Genomic DNA, 14,792 nt, shown 5'->3' with positions numbered 1-14,792 from the left:
GGAGATATTCAGCCACTGAGTGTCAGTATTACAGCAGTTCTGACTAAACAGGCTGAAACCCTTCGAAACGCGTTAGCCTTCATACCCCCCCTTTTTTATTTACCTGTAACCCTGTTTGGATTATGGTTACTTACGCCTGTTATACAATCATTTTGTGAGTATATTTCCTTATTAATAAAATTAGTCACTATTTATTGAGGTAATGCGCAAGGTTTGTGTGCTCTTTCTTTCATCTTCCTCTACAGTGTTACTAGTGGCACCCCTGAGGGCGTCTACTCAGGGGGCACTGAGTTTGCAGACTTTCTGCCTTCCCGACCCCTGGCCAGACAAGGTAGATCCATCCAAATCAGGAGGTACTGGGTCCTTCCGGTCTCCTCGGGGGGAATTACTCCCAGGTCTCAGCTACGTGTGGGCATCCCGGTTTCTGTCCCCCCGGTACTAGCCTTCCAGACCCATCATACCAGTGAGGGTACTATACAACAGCCATCCCCGCAAAGCTAGAATGGCCGGGAGCACCCCCACTGGACACTGATAAGAACAGTTACTACACTTGATCTTAGCCAAAAGGCCGAGAAGCTAGTTCACACTGCTGTGACTTGCTGAGATGTGCAACACAAAAACTGCATGACAAGTCAAAACACATTCATTTCAATGGGTGCTATCTTACAGCAACTCAAGTCACGGCGACAAAAAAAAGTAGTTCCTGCACTACTTTTTTTCATCTTCCTTGTGGCGTGAGTGCCATTGACTGCAATGTTAAAGGATAAGTTCACATTTCATTACATGTTACTGTAGCAATAATATAAATAAGTGGCGTGCAGTACAAATGCTACTAATGATTATTCATATGCAGGGGCGGACTGAAAACTCATGGGGCCCCCAGGCAATAGGGGATTATGGGGCCCCTGTGTTCTTGTCCAAACTCAAAAAAGCTTCTGAAAAGTATCAGGGGAATCTCATGGAGCCCCCTACTGACCCCGGGCCCTCGGGCAGCGCCCGAGTTTCCAAATGGTCAGTCTGCCCATGTTCATATAGTGACCATACATCATACTCTAAGAACAGTATATACTGTATATCCCAAGTGTACCAAAGCATGCATAATTAGTATGCATTATAAACCATATAGCAAGTTCAACTTTTATTTTCAAAATACACACCATTTCATATGAATATACATTAAAGTCCCAGGTGTCCATATATTCTCAATGACATGCGTGTTATACAATAATCCAGCCTTGTCATCTGTTACTTTTCCATTTGCATTAATAATCCTTCATTTTCATATTGTCACCACGTGTTGGTATCTCTTCACCCACAATAGTATGTTCTCACCTTATAAATAGACCTCACAAGTACAGTGGAGATGAAAAGTCTACACACCCCTGTTAAAATGTCAGGTTCCTGTGATGTAAAAAAATGAGACAAAGATAAATCATTTCAGTTTTTTTTTCCGCCTGTAATGTAACCTATAAACTGTACAACTCAGATAAAGAACAAGCTGAAATCTTTTAGGTGGAGGGAAGTAAAAATAAAAAACTAAAATAATATGGTTGCATAAGTGTGCACACCCTTACACTAATACTTTGTTGAAGCACCTTTTGATGTGATTCCAGCATTCAGTATTTTTGGGGATGAGTCTATCAGCATGGTACATCTTGACTTGGCAATATTTGCCCGCTTTTCCTTGCAAAAACACTCCAAATCTGTCAGATTGTGAGGGCATCTCCTGTGCACAGCCCTCTTCAGATCACCCCACAGATTTTCCATCAGATTCAGGTCTGGGCTCTGGCTGGGCCATTCCAAAAATGTCATCTTCTTCTGGTGAAACCATTCCTTTGTTGATTTGGATGTACGCTTTGGGTCGTTGTCATGCTGAAAGATAAAGTTCCTCTTCATGTTCAGCTTTTTAGCAGAAGCCTGAAGGTTTTGTGCCAATATTGACTGGTATTTGGAACTGTTCATAATTCCCTCTACCTTGACTAAGACCCCAGTTCCAGCTGAAGAAAAAGAGCCCCAAAGCATGATGCTGCCACCACCATGCTTCACTGTGGGTATGGTGTTCTTTTCATGATGTGCAGTTTTGTTTTTGCAAAGTTCAACCTTGGTTTCATCAGATCATAACACATTTTCCCACATGCTATTGGGAGACTTCATATGTGTTTGTGCAAAATTTAGCTGAGCTTGGATGTTTTTCTTCATAAGAAAAGGCTTCTGTTTTGCAACTCTGTGCAATAGTCCAGACATATGAAGAATAGGGGAGATTGTTGTCACATGGACCACACAGCCAGTACTTGCCAGATATTCCTGCAGCTCCTTTAACCATTTGCCTACCGGCACCTTTACCTTCTTTATGCCCAGTCCAATTTTCAGCTTTCAGCGCTGTCGCACTTTGACAATTGCGCGGTCATGCAACACTGTACCCATATGAAATTTTTATTATTTTCTCCACACAAATAGATCTTTCTTTTGACTGTATTTAATCACCACTGTTTTTTTTTTATTTTTTGCACTATAAACAAAAAACAAGCCAAACATTTGAAAAAAAAAGTTTTCCTTTGTTTCTCTTATAACATTTTGCAAACAGGTAGTTTTTCTCTTTCACTGATGTGCGTTGATGAGGCTGCACTGATAACCAGCACTGATGGGCATTGATGGGCACTGATGAGGTGGCATGGATAGGCAGCACTGATGGGCACTGATAGGCTGCACTGATGAGGTGGCACTGAAGAGGCGGCACTGGGGGGCATTGATGAAGAGGCACTGATGATGTTGCACTGATATGCAGCTATGATGGCACTGACGGCCACTGATAGATGGCACTGATGGGCACTGATGGGTGACACTGATGGGCAGTGCTGACTGATGGCACTGATTGGCAGCACTGATGAGTGGCACTGATTGGCAGCACTGATGGGTGGCACTGATGGGTGGCACTGATGGGTGTCACTGCTGGGCACAGATGGGCACTTGTGGGTGGCACTGCTGGGCATTGGTGGGTGGCACTGTTGGGCTGCACTGTAGGGCACTGATCATCAGTGCCCTGATGATTAGTGCCGATTTGCTCTGTGACACCTGCTGGTTATCGGCAGTATTTTCCTCACGGTGTGACAGCATGAGGAAAGTGCTGCCAATAACTGGCAACTGTATTTACTCAGTGATCTGCTGTGTCATTTAACACAGCTGATCACGTGGTAAAAGGCCACTGTGATTGGTCTTTTACCTCATCACGTGATCAGCTGTGTCCGCAGGACCGCGCTGTAGCCGTCATTGGCCTATAGCGTGGTATGGAAGTGGTTAATGTTGCTATAGGCCTCTTGGCAGCTTCCCGGACCAGTTTTCTTCTCGTCTTTTCATCAGTTTTGGAGGGACGTCCAGTTCTTGGTAATGTTACTGTTGTGCCATATTTTCTCCACTTGATGATGACGGTCTTCACTGTGTTCCATGATATAGCTAATGCCTTGAAAATTCTTTTGTACCCTTCTCCTGACTGATTCCTTTTAACAATGAGATCCCTCTGATGCTTTGGAAGCTCTCTGTGGACCATGGCTTTTGCTGTAGGATGCGACTAAGAAAATGTCAGGAAAGACCTACTAGAACAATTGAGCATTATTTGGGGTCAATCAGAGGCACTTTAAATGATGGCAGGTGTGTACTGGCTTCTATTTAGCATGATTTTGAATGTGATTGCTTAATTCTGAACACAGCTACATCACCAGTTATAATAGGGTGTGCAGTTTGTTTTTCAATTGAGTTGTATAGTTTATAGCTCACATTAAACGTGGAAAAGGTCTGAAATGATTTATCTTTGTCTAATTTTTTTTACATCACAGAAATCTGACATTTTAACAGGGATGTGTAGACTTTTTTTATCCACTGTAGGCCTAATGCGCTTGCCCCTTGTAGTGGGATCCCTTATACCACAGATACAAGGGTTTCTTCCATTCCACTAGGGCTCCTCAATCCATCTCCATCCTCCGCAATCCATGAGTGGATATTGTGAATACATTCAAAATAAAGAGGGAAATATAGTGCTCTCTGAATACAAAATTCTATTAATTAAAATTTAGATACTCAACCTTTAGGGTGCACACGTCTTGTGTACACAGTATACAGGAATGTATAAATGATAGATGAAATCAACCAACAACCAGCCAAAATGGCTGACCGTACACTTCTATTTTATGTGGCGTGTCTTTACTGGTTACTCCCAGTGCGTTGCATCATTTGATCATATGACTTGGTCAGGGAATTCTGATGGGCTCCATCCCCCTGGCAGAATTCTGTGAATGTGAATGTACAAGTACTGATAGCCTTTGCGACTGTTGGCTTGTAGTTCTCAATGAACTACCATGACGTTGTTGAACGCTCAGGTACTTTACTGATTCTTCCTGTCTGTGTGAAACCACCTGTCGTATGATGTAATGGCAGGCAGTCTACACTGACAGTCTGTAGGAGTCCTGGATGGCACATGCGATCTGTTGACCATGGGTGCAATGCTTTCCAGGCCCCTACAAAAAAAATAGTAGATGCACATTTGCAAAAAGATGTGCATTTATTTATTTTTTTTTTTAAGTGAACTTATCCTTTAAAATCACAAAAGTCACTTCCGGTTCCGGCGCCGGATGCTGTGATACGCGGGTCCCGTGGCTCCCGGGATCCCGGCTATATAAAACCCGCTGATAGCCTCGGGGACCCCGCCTTTCAGTCCTCGGGTGTCCCCCACCCTCTGGCAGTGGCCCCGGCATGGAGCGGTACCTTTTGCCGGCGCAGTCCGGTCACGATTCGGCGGCCAGAGCGGAGGGATGCGGCTCTCCCCCTCCTGCAGCCAAGATGGCCGCCGACGATGCCTGTCACGGCATGGACACAGGCAAGGAGCGGGATCACACTCTGGGAGCAGGTCTGTTAGAGTCTCCCTCCCATCTCCTCACTGCCTCTGCATTCCCCTGTGGCACTGACTGCCTTAATGAGCAGTAAACAAAAATAGCACAGGCAGTGTCAGCTATCTTGCTCCCTAATATCACCCAGGCTGTAGATAGAGCTGTCACAATGGGCATTGAACAGCTGAGAAAAGATCTCAGCGACCATTCTAAACGACTATCTGAGGCTGAACAGCGCTTATCTGATTTAGAAGATGAAGTCCATTCCATGCAAGCGGTTACATCACAATCTAATAGTATACAGCAAAGTATTTTGGATAAACTCGAAGATCTGGAAAATCGCTCACGTAGGAATAACTTACGCATTGTGGGTCTTCCAGAATCTTTTAATACCGGATCTCTCCCTGACCTATGCTCTGCACGGATCCCGGCGGCGCTAGGCCTTTCTTACTCCTGCCAGGTTGAGAGAGCTCATCGCCTGGGGCCTCCGTCTACCGAGCGCCGAACGCCACATTCAGTGATTGTCCGCTATCTAAATTATGCTGACCGCGTAGCGATCCTCACTTCTTTTCGCAACTCACGGTCTTTGCAGATTGAGGGTCACAAATTACTGCTATTTGCGGATTACTCGCAGGAAGTGTCGCGCAAACGGAAAGCATTTCAACAAGTATGTGCTAGTCTTTATCAGAAAGGAATAAAGTTCACATTGGCGTATCCGGCCACTTTACGATTCACTGCACCATCTGGGGTCTCCAAGTCTTTTGTTCATCCTGAAGAAGCCCACCAATATCTCCGAGATCACCTAGCCGAAGGGGATCCGGCGACGCAGCCTGCGGGCAGAAATTGCGGTCCCAGAGATCAACGCAGTCCTCGTAAAGACCCACCTAAACGTCAGCGCATTATTTCATCTTCCTCTAAAGCTCGTCCGCCTTGAAGACCTGTGAGGCCATCGGTCTCAACATAAAAGCTTCAAGCTTTTCTTTCAACCCGATGGGCTCAGATGAAAGAGCTTCTCTATTTTTCATTATTTCCTTGAGTGGTACCTTTTAACCTTTTAATTTACTGAAATGCTCCCACATTTTACAGTTTGAGCCTTGTCGGTTGTTCAGCTCTAATTGTTCAAGTATTATCTGTCTGGCACAGGGCCCTTGCTCTGCCATTTATTTTGATGTCATGTTTTATTTACGAATATGCCTGAATTTAATTTAACTTCCTCTTTCCCGCACATGCCTTGTTCCTTACGTCAGCAGGGCTGCGGGGGGTAGGGTGTTGGGGCCGCTGGCGGGGGTACGTTTGAGGGACGCCCTCACGTATCTCAGCAATTGTAACTAGGTCCCTGGGGCTGGCTCCTATCATCTCCACTCCCGGTCACGCTGACGTTGGTGGTTACAGCATGCGGAATGACGTGAAGTCCTTTATACTGTTATTGTATATTATATGTTTTGAATCTTTGTTGGGCCTTACTAGGGCCCTTGCTACTGCCTTTACTCTCTCTCCTCTTTTTTCCTTCCACTTTCACCTTTATTTCTTTGGAGATCTCCGTCGTCCACTGAGACCAGATTTACAACCACTCCCATCTGCCTAATGTAGCAGCGCTAAATGTTGATACACTTCTAATTGGTAAGTCCCATATCTTTTTATCACACACTTCACTTCAGCTAGAATGACACGTATTTTTTCCTGGAATGTTAAAGGCCTCAGGTCCCCTCACAAACGCATGGCAGTATCAAGACATCTGCGGCGCTTACGCGCGGATATAGCTCTACTCCAAGAGACACATCTCACACAACCTGACTTTGTCCGTATGCGAAAACTCTGGGTGGCTCACGCCTTCGGCTCCTCCTCCATTAATAATAAAGCAGGGGTACTTATTCTTATCCACAAGCGACTTAATCCTGAATTGGTCTCTATGGAGGCAGACACCGAGGACCGCTTTGTAGCTATACATGTCAAATTAGGCTCTCAGGAATTGGTTGTTGCCAACATATATGCACCCAACTCCCCGACAAGGCAGGTGTTTCAAGGCTTGTCTTCACGGCTGGCACCCTATATTCATAAGCCGCTTGTCATGGGAGGTGACTTTAATTCTGTTATGCAGGAGCAGGAGGATAAATCGCAGAGTGTTGACCGAGATTCTCGCTCCACCCAACCTCCCCGTCCAACGCCCACTTTACTTGGTAGTTTCGTAGAAGCAATGCAACTTACTGATATATGGCGTTTGACCCATCCGGACGGTAGAGATTACACTTTTTACTCTCCCGTTCACCATTCCTTATCTCGAATCGATTATATTTTTGGCAACCCCATTACATTGCAACATGTGGTGTCATCTACCATACATGATATAGCCATATCGGATCACGCCCCAATTTCTATTACTATAAATCTTCTAGATCCTACACCACACCCTAGGATATGGCGCTTCCCCTCATTTTTGGCGAACAATCAGGAGCTTTCCCGACAGTTACAAGACACCTGGGCAGATTTCCAAATTAATAATGCGGCTCATGTCACCAATCCAAATTTATATTGGGATACGGGAAAGGCGGTGCTACGTGGCAAAATTATTGCCTTTACATCTGCATATAAAAAAAAATGTTTGCATAATTTCACCGAGGCTAGTAACCTTCTTAGACTGACTCAGCGAAAGATGACGGAATTCAATTCGCAGGACAATAGGAAAGCTTGGGCGGATGCTAAAAACCAGTTCGACACATGGGCGGCTGCTCAGGAAACACTACATCACTCATACCTTGATTTACAGTATCACAGGTTTGGTAACAAACCAGGCAAACTTCTGGCGCGCATGTGTAGGAAGCCTTTTACCCCCACGCAATTCACCTCTCTAAAAGATTCTCAGGGGATACTTCAACAATCTCCAGAAGAAATTATATCTATTCTGGAAAGCTATTACGCAAATTTATATGGGTCGGGCCCTATAGACCAGGTACGGGCACACTCCTTTCTCGACAGCGTACATCTACCACAAATAGATCCAATAGCACTGCAATCACTAAATGCCCCGATATCTCAAGCGGATATTAGTCAGGCTATTACCTCTCTAGCCAATGGCAAAGCCCCAGGTCCAGATGGGTACACTTCTGAATTTTATAAACTTATGGATAAAACCCTCTCTCCTACTTTACAGCGGGTTTATCAATCTATTCAGGAGAGTGGGGTGTATCTTCCATCAGCTTCCCAAGCCCACATTAAATTAATAGCCAAAAAAGGCAAAGACCCTTCGGAGCCTGGTTCTTATCGTCCGATTTCTCTCCTTAATCTAGATGCAAAGATTCTTTCTAAAATTGTAGCTAATCGATTGGCTATTATCTTACCCTCCCTTATTCATCCTTCTCAAGCAGGCTTTATAAAGGGGCGCTCGGCCACATCAAACATTCGCAAGGTGCTTACAGTTTTACATCAGGCTAAAAATAACCCATGCCAGGACCTAGCGATTATTTCCCTCGACGCTGAAAAAGCTTTTGACAATGTAAGTTTTGATTGGCTTCACTTAGTCCTCGCTAAATTTGGCTTTTCCGGTCCATTCACACGTTTAATTCAGGCTATGTACTCCGCCCCAACAGCTCAGGTAGTGGCGGCGGGGAACATATCCAACTCCATTCCGCTACATAAGGGCACAAGACAAGGCTGTCCTTTGTCCCCCCTGCTTTTCAATCTAGCCTTAGAACCCTTGGCCCGCTTCTTGTTTCAGTCACAACTTCATGGCATTCAAATTGCCCAACAAGATCTTCGCCTAGCTTTATTTGCGGACGACATACTGATATTCACCTCCAACCCGTCTTTAGATTTACCGTACATTCAATCCGTTTTCGCAGATTTTCGGAATTGCTCGGGTCTCCGTATAAACTTTGCGAAAAGTGAGGTTTTGCCCTTGTATCACGCTCGACTCCCTGAGTGGGCTGACAACTCACTTTTTAAAATTAATACAAACCATATCACCTATCTAGGTATTAAAATTGGGAAATTAGCTTCGTCCCTCTATTCTCTTAACTTCTCGCCAGTAATACAAAAAATATTAGGGGAATTAGAGATGTGGAAAGAATTGCCGTTATCACTTATGGGTAGAGCCCACCTCTTCAAGATGACGAGTTTTCCGAAGCTTTTATATCCTCTCCAAACTATCCCTCTCCTGCTCAAGCGCACGGATATTGTCAGGTTGAACAAAGCGATTTCTAGTTTCTTATGGAGGGGGCGCCGACCGCGTATAGCTATATACAAGTTGTTTCTCCCTAGATGTGAGGGTGGTCTGGGCCTTCCCAACATCAGGCTTTATAACTTATCCTGTATCTTACGGGTATGTATAGATTGGATCTCCCATTCGTCCAGGTTTTCCAATTACCAACTCGAATCTGCTATGGTGAGTCCGTTTGACCTGTCGGCCGTTTTACATTCCAATTCCACTTCACTCCCTCCACAACTTAAACACAACCCACTCATATGGGATACACTATTTACATGGAGAGAGGTCAGACGTAGATTAGGAGTTTCTCCCTGGCTGTCCAGTTTTCTCCCTATTCACTACAATCCTTCCTTTTCTGTCTCTCAACATCATGCAGCCTATGACAAGTGGTATAACCAGGGCCTTAGACTTGTAAGTCAACTGTATGACGCAGCATCAGGATCCCCCCTTCCGTTCCAACAAATTCTTAGCTCGTTTGATCTTCCTTCCCACCACTTTTTGTATATTTTGCAAGTCAGGAATTATGTGAAATCTATAGCACAAAATAAGTCCACTCGATTTTGCTCGACTATGATAGAAGTCCTTGTAAGAAATCAAAAATACAACATATCCAATATATATGGTCATTTGTCTATGCACTATGCTAAACCGATGGAATCTTATTCTTCCGTTAAAACATGGATACGAGACTTGGACAATGCTTTTACCGCGGAGCAGATGCTCACAGGTTTTAATACTACCTGTGCATTCAATACGAACGAATTTTGGAGGGAGCAGCAATTTAAAATTATGCACCATGCTTACATGCCCTGCCTGTACTCCCGAGCAGACTCAAGGATCTCTACATGTCCGCTCTGTGGATCATATAAACCGTCACTTCACCACAGATTCTGGAATTGCCCATTGGTCTGTACATTCTGGACTCAACTTTTGGATTTTGTGCTCTTCATCACTACTCTTCAGTTACCTAGAGACCCGCTGCTACTTCTTTTTGGCAACTTGGAAGTTTCAGTGTCTGCTGCCCCACACCGCCATCTTGCTTTGCTCAGAGCAGCCAAACCATGGCTATCCATTTGCTTGATGGCGGCAAGAAGGGCTATTTTGAAAAAATGGGTCTCCACCTCTCCACCTACCATCTCAGACGTCAAAATGGAACTTAACTTTCTACTTCGATTGGATCGGCTCGGCATGCATTTAGCTCCTTCTACAACAGCAGTGGAAAAGTTCAACCGCAAGTGGGGTCAATATGTTTCAAAAGTTCTCCCTACTGTGGAGCCCCAGCACCCCTCTCATAGATTTTTAAATTAGTCATTAGCTAGCTTCTAGGGTACTCCTGATGCATGGTGTTGTTATTGTCTAAAGGGATAACTGATTCTTATTTTATGAATGCTGTGTCTTTCTCAGAAATCTCCTTTTCTGTTTATGCTGTGTCCTCCTCTCATTTCGGTGCCCTGGCATATCATTCGCTCTCTTATCCTCCTTGCTGACCTATGTGAAGTGGTCTCCTGCTAGCTAACCTTTATACATACTGATGCGCTGCTCCTACTTACTACTTACACCTTACTATATGACTACTCGTTCAATCTATTATTTTTTTTTTCTGCTTAAATCTCTATATCTTGGCAGGTTCCCATGGTCCTCTGGCCTCAGAATTCAGGCACGTGACTGCTTGTTCTCTATTTCTCCTTCTTCCCTTCTTTGATGGTATACTCTCTATATTCTGGCCTTTTCAGCTCTGTTGTCTTACTTTCTAACTGGTCTATTTCTACCCTATCTTTTACATTTCTTCATTATTTCCTACTTTTTTGCACAATGACCTCCCTGTTGGTCGTTACGACAAATGGTCAACATTGCTCACATCGCTTATTCTTTTTGCTCTTATGTCTGATTACATTATGTATACGTGACTCTCTACACTTAGTATATTTACACTTTAAGCCCTTGTATCCTGCTACATTACATGCTCTATACTTTTTTTATAGAAACTCTTTTCTTCCTAAACTTATCCAATTTCTTATCTGATTTGTTCAGGGCTTCTGTAACGAGTCTATGAGTAAAATTGTTATCTTGGAATTTATTCACCTGATTTGGCATGTTGCCACGCTATGATTACTGACATATCTCATCGTTGGTTATTTTGTATGCACAATAAAACCCAATAAAGTCTCTTTAAAAAAAAAAAAATCACAAAAGTCATAAGGAAGTTGTCTCTTGGTCCTATCCTTGCAACTTTGGCTGCAACTTCAGAGGGTTTTGTATGTTCAAACGTGTCACACTCTGTATTGTTATGATTTGATAAATCTAAAGCTGCAAAACATCAAAGTTGCATTGAATTTGCATCAAGTTGCAAGCACGTCACAATGCAAAGTAGCACTGGAAATCGCATGACTTTGGGGTTGCAGCAGTGGTGTATTTTGGTTTTGTGCTGCCCTACGCAACACTAACATTTGCCCCCCATCCCCATCTAAATTGGAGGGGAGAGAGTGAAATATAGATAAAGATGGAGAGAAAGATAGAGAGAGAGAGAGTGGTAAAAAGGGAGAGAGAGAAAGAGATATGAAAAAAGAGGGAGAATAAGAAAGATACAGAAGGGGAGAAAGGTAAAGAAAGATAAAGAGAGAGATAAAGAACAAGTGATAAGGAGGGAAGGAGGGAAAGAGAGATAAAGAGAGAGGGAGAGATAGAGAGAGATAGAAAGAGAGAAAAAGAGGAAGGTAGAGAAATAGATATAAAGTTAGAGAGAGAGATAAAGAGGGAGAGAAAGAGATTGAGAGAGATATAAAGAGGGGGGGTGAGAGAGAGAGAGAGAAAGAGGGAGAGAAGGAGATTGAGAGAGATATATAAAGAGAGAGTGAGAGAAAGATAAAGAGGGAGAGAAGGAGATTGAGAGAGATATAAAGAGGGAGTGAGAGAAAGATAAAGAGGGAGAGAAGGAGAGAGGGGGAGAAAGAGAGATCAAGAGAAAGATAGAAAGAGAGAAAGATAAATATGGGGAGAGAGCGAGGGGAGAGAGAGGGGGGAGAGAGAGAGAGGGGGGAGAGAGAGATAGGGAGGGAGAGAGATAAAGAGAGAGGGAGAAAGAGAGATATAAGAAGAGAGAGGGAGAGAAAGATAGTGAGTGAAACAAAAGGGAGGGAGAGATAGAGAGTTCAGGAGAGAGATAGAAAGAAAGAGGGAGAGAGATAAAGAGGGAGATCGAGAAAGAGGGAGAGAAAGATAAAGAGAGAGAGAAAGACATCAAAAGAGAGAGATAGAAAGATAGAGGCAGAGCGATATAAAGAGAGAGAAAGAGGGAGAGAAAGATAAACTGAGGAAGCAGCCACTCTCTCGCACACCGCTGGACTGGGTAAGTATTGGGGGGGCTGCAGGGGAGCTTCATATTGAAGGTTTTGTTACCTTCACGCATAGAATGCATTACCCCTTCCCACCCTTTAAGAAGTTTCAGACTCTGGGAGGTGGAGGCGGGCATTTCGGTCATGTAACCCTTGTGATTGGCTATCACAGTGATCACATGATCAGGAAGCTCCCAATCGCAAGTAGAGATCGGCAGCTTTCCATTACCCGTCAGTAACTGTAGAGCATGCGCTCTCAGCGCAGCTTGTTTACATTTTGGTACGCACAGATGGAGTCTAGGGGCTGCTTAAATGCTGTCCATGGCCTCTAGCCTCTGAGGACACCCAGTGGGAGGGGCGAAATGCGTCCGCTGAGGAACACCATGGTGACATTGTTTCCGGTTTGACAGTTTTTTATGCTTGGAACTTCTTTTAATCATGTGAGTGCACTGCAATTATTTTACTTGGTAATTTTAAATAAAGGGAATTACACTATTTGGCCACTTTCCTCATTCTCTATGAGTACCTAAATCTTATGACCACTGAATCCGATCATCTCCGCGAAAAAGGAGTATATCCACATGGATATACCAGCTATACCAGGATCTTCACACTAAGTGCACCAGACTCTTCTCTAAATCTAAGAGTCCATTCAAGTCGGTGAGTGAGCAGGATCACCAGTGTGGAGCACAGTGTGCTTCTTAGCACTTTTTAAGAAGAATACAGTACAGACGCGGTTTAAAAGATTGCACGGTTATGAACAGTTTATGGACTTTGAGAAGAGTTATTGCATAATAAGACACCAAGTATATGTTTTATTTATGATTACGCAGTGCTTAACTACCATCATTGTTTAGTTCTATGACGGTCAGCACCCTATGTAGTAGCAGCAGCATTCTCTTGATTTATGTATTTTTAATTTTTTTTTGATTTTCACTTGGTTTATTTTAGAGTCGGTTATTGAGGTATATTAATATATTTTGGTGCACGCAGTCACAAGTGCAAATTATAAGTGTGTTTTTTACATGATTGACTATACAGGGCTACTGTTAGAATCCACAGGGCCCCATACAGCTAACCTGGCAGGGCCCCCTCAAATAAACACAGTTTAGTATGCTTCAGTTATGAATGAACACAGTGTGCAATCAGTACCAATCACTCATTGTGTTCATTCAGGAAAAGAAGAGGCTGGTAAATGTGACATATTTACTGCACCCTTCCCCCACTCTCCATCCTGAAGGATCCTATTGTGTGCTTGCAGTTACCAGTGGGAAGGAGAAAAGGGAAGCAGGTGTAAGGAGGGTACACAGGGGCCCTTGGCAGTAGAGAGAAACATATGGTGCACAGGGAGGGTGATTGGTGAGGCGGGGGGGCAATTACCACCTGATCCCCTGTATGACTCTGCCTGCAGCAGCCAAAAGCCAGCGGGGGAGAGAGAGGATAAGAAGCCAGCTTTCAGCTGCTGCAGAAAGAGCCATACAGGGGATCGGTTCCAGTATTTGCCCCGCCATGCTGATCACCCAGCTGCCTGGGCCCCCCTGCTAGCCTGAGCTCCCTGGTACCCACTTATCCACAGCCGTGAATGGATGTGGGGGACAGACTGCTTTAGATAAAAAGATACAACTTACGTAGGATAATTTGTTTTATCTCTGTGAGATAGATAAGGGGTGATAAGGTACCCCTTATCTACGGCCTTGAGGATATAGCTTGAAGAGGCTGAAAAAGATCAGCAGTGCTAGGATACAAAAAAGAACAGGAAAAGGTAAAAATAGTTTATGGGAACAAAAATTTGCCAATTGTTTCTGATACTCAATAATTTAGCATATTATAAGTCACTCATTTAGGATATAGAACTACTTTCATAATATAATACACAATTAGAAAATGTTCCTGGACATATGAGCATAAGGTATCGTCAGTTCAGCCTCAGTTTTTGCTGATGACTCATTTAATACCAGACTAATTATCTCCCATTCACCCACTCACCCATTCCCATCTCACTCATTGTATGATAGAACACAGATTCTCTTCCTTTGTTACAATAAACTATACACTTCTACTTCCGAGCAGTATGTGCTGAAGCACTTTTAATTCTTTTTCAGTAGGTGGATTTTTGAAAATGTAGAAAATTTAATTTATATATTTTAACCTTTCTGTCTTCTTAATTTTTAAAGTTACACTATCCACAGAACTTACATAACTGTTGCAAACGACCCGGAAATGTGTCATCCATTCTATTCAGGTTACTTATTGCACAGCAATTTAAAAAAGCACAGTGATTTTGCATTGATTAATATACACCTGGGGTTATAGAAAGAAAATATTTTCAAAGTTATTACAATAGTTTGCTGCGATTCATTGCTGGATTTATTTGCAAGTCTA

General features: G+C 43.5%; 1 pseudogene; it reads right to left on the bottom strand.

Annotated features, from left to right (window-relative positions):
• Window positions 1-421: 421 nt before the first annotated feature.
• Window positions 422-580, bottom strand: LOC149465988 (U2 spliceosomal RNA; annotated as a pseudogene).
• Between the last annotated feature and the right edge of the window lie 14,212 nt (window positions 581-14,792).

Source organism: Staurois parvus, unplaced genomic scaffold, assembly GCF_062004578.1.
Source record: "Staurois parvus isolate SC_StPar_1 unplaced genomic scaffold, SC_StPar_1.0 ptg000135l, whole genome shotgun sequence".
NCBI classification, from domain to species: domain Eukaryota; kingdom Metazoa; phylum Chordata; class Amphibia; order Anura; family Ranidae; genus Staurois; species Staurois parvus.
This window is presented reverse-complemented; position numbering and strand designations above follow the sequence as displayed.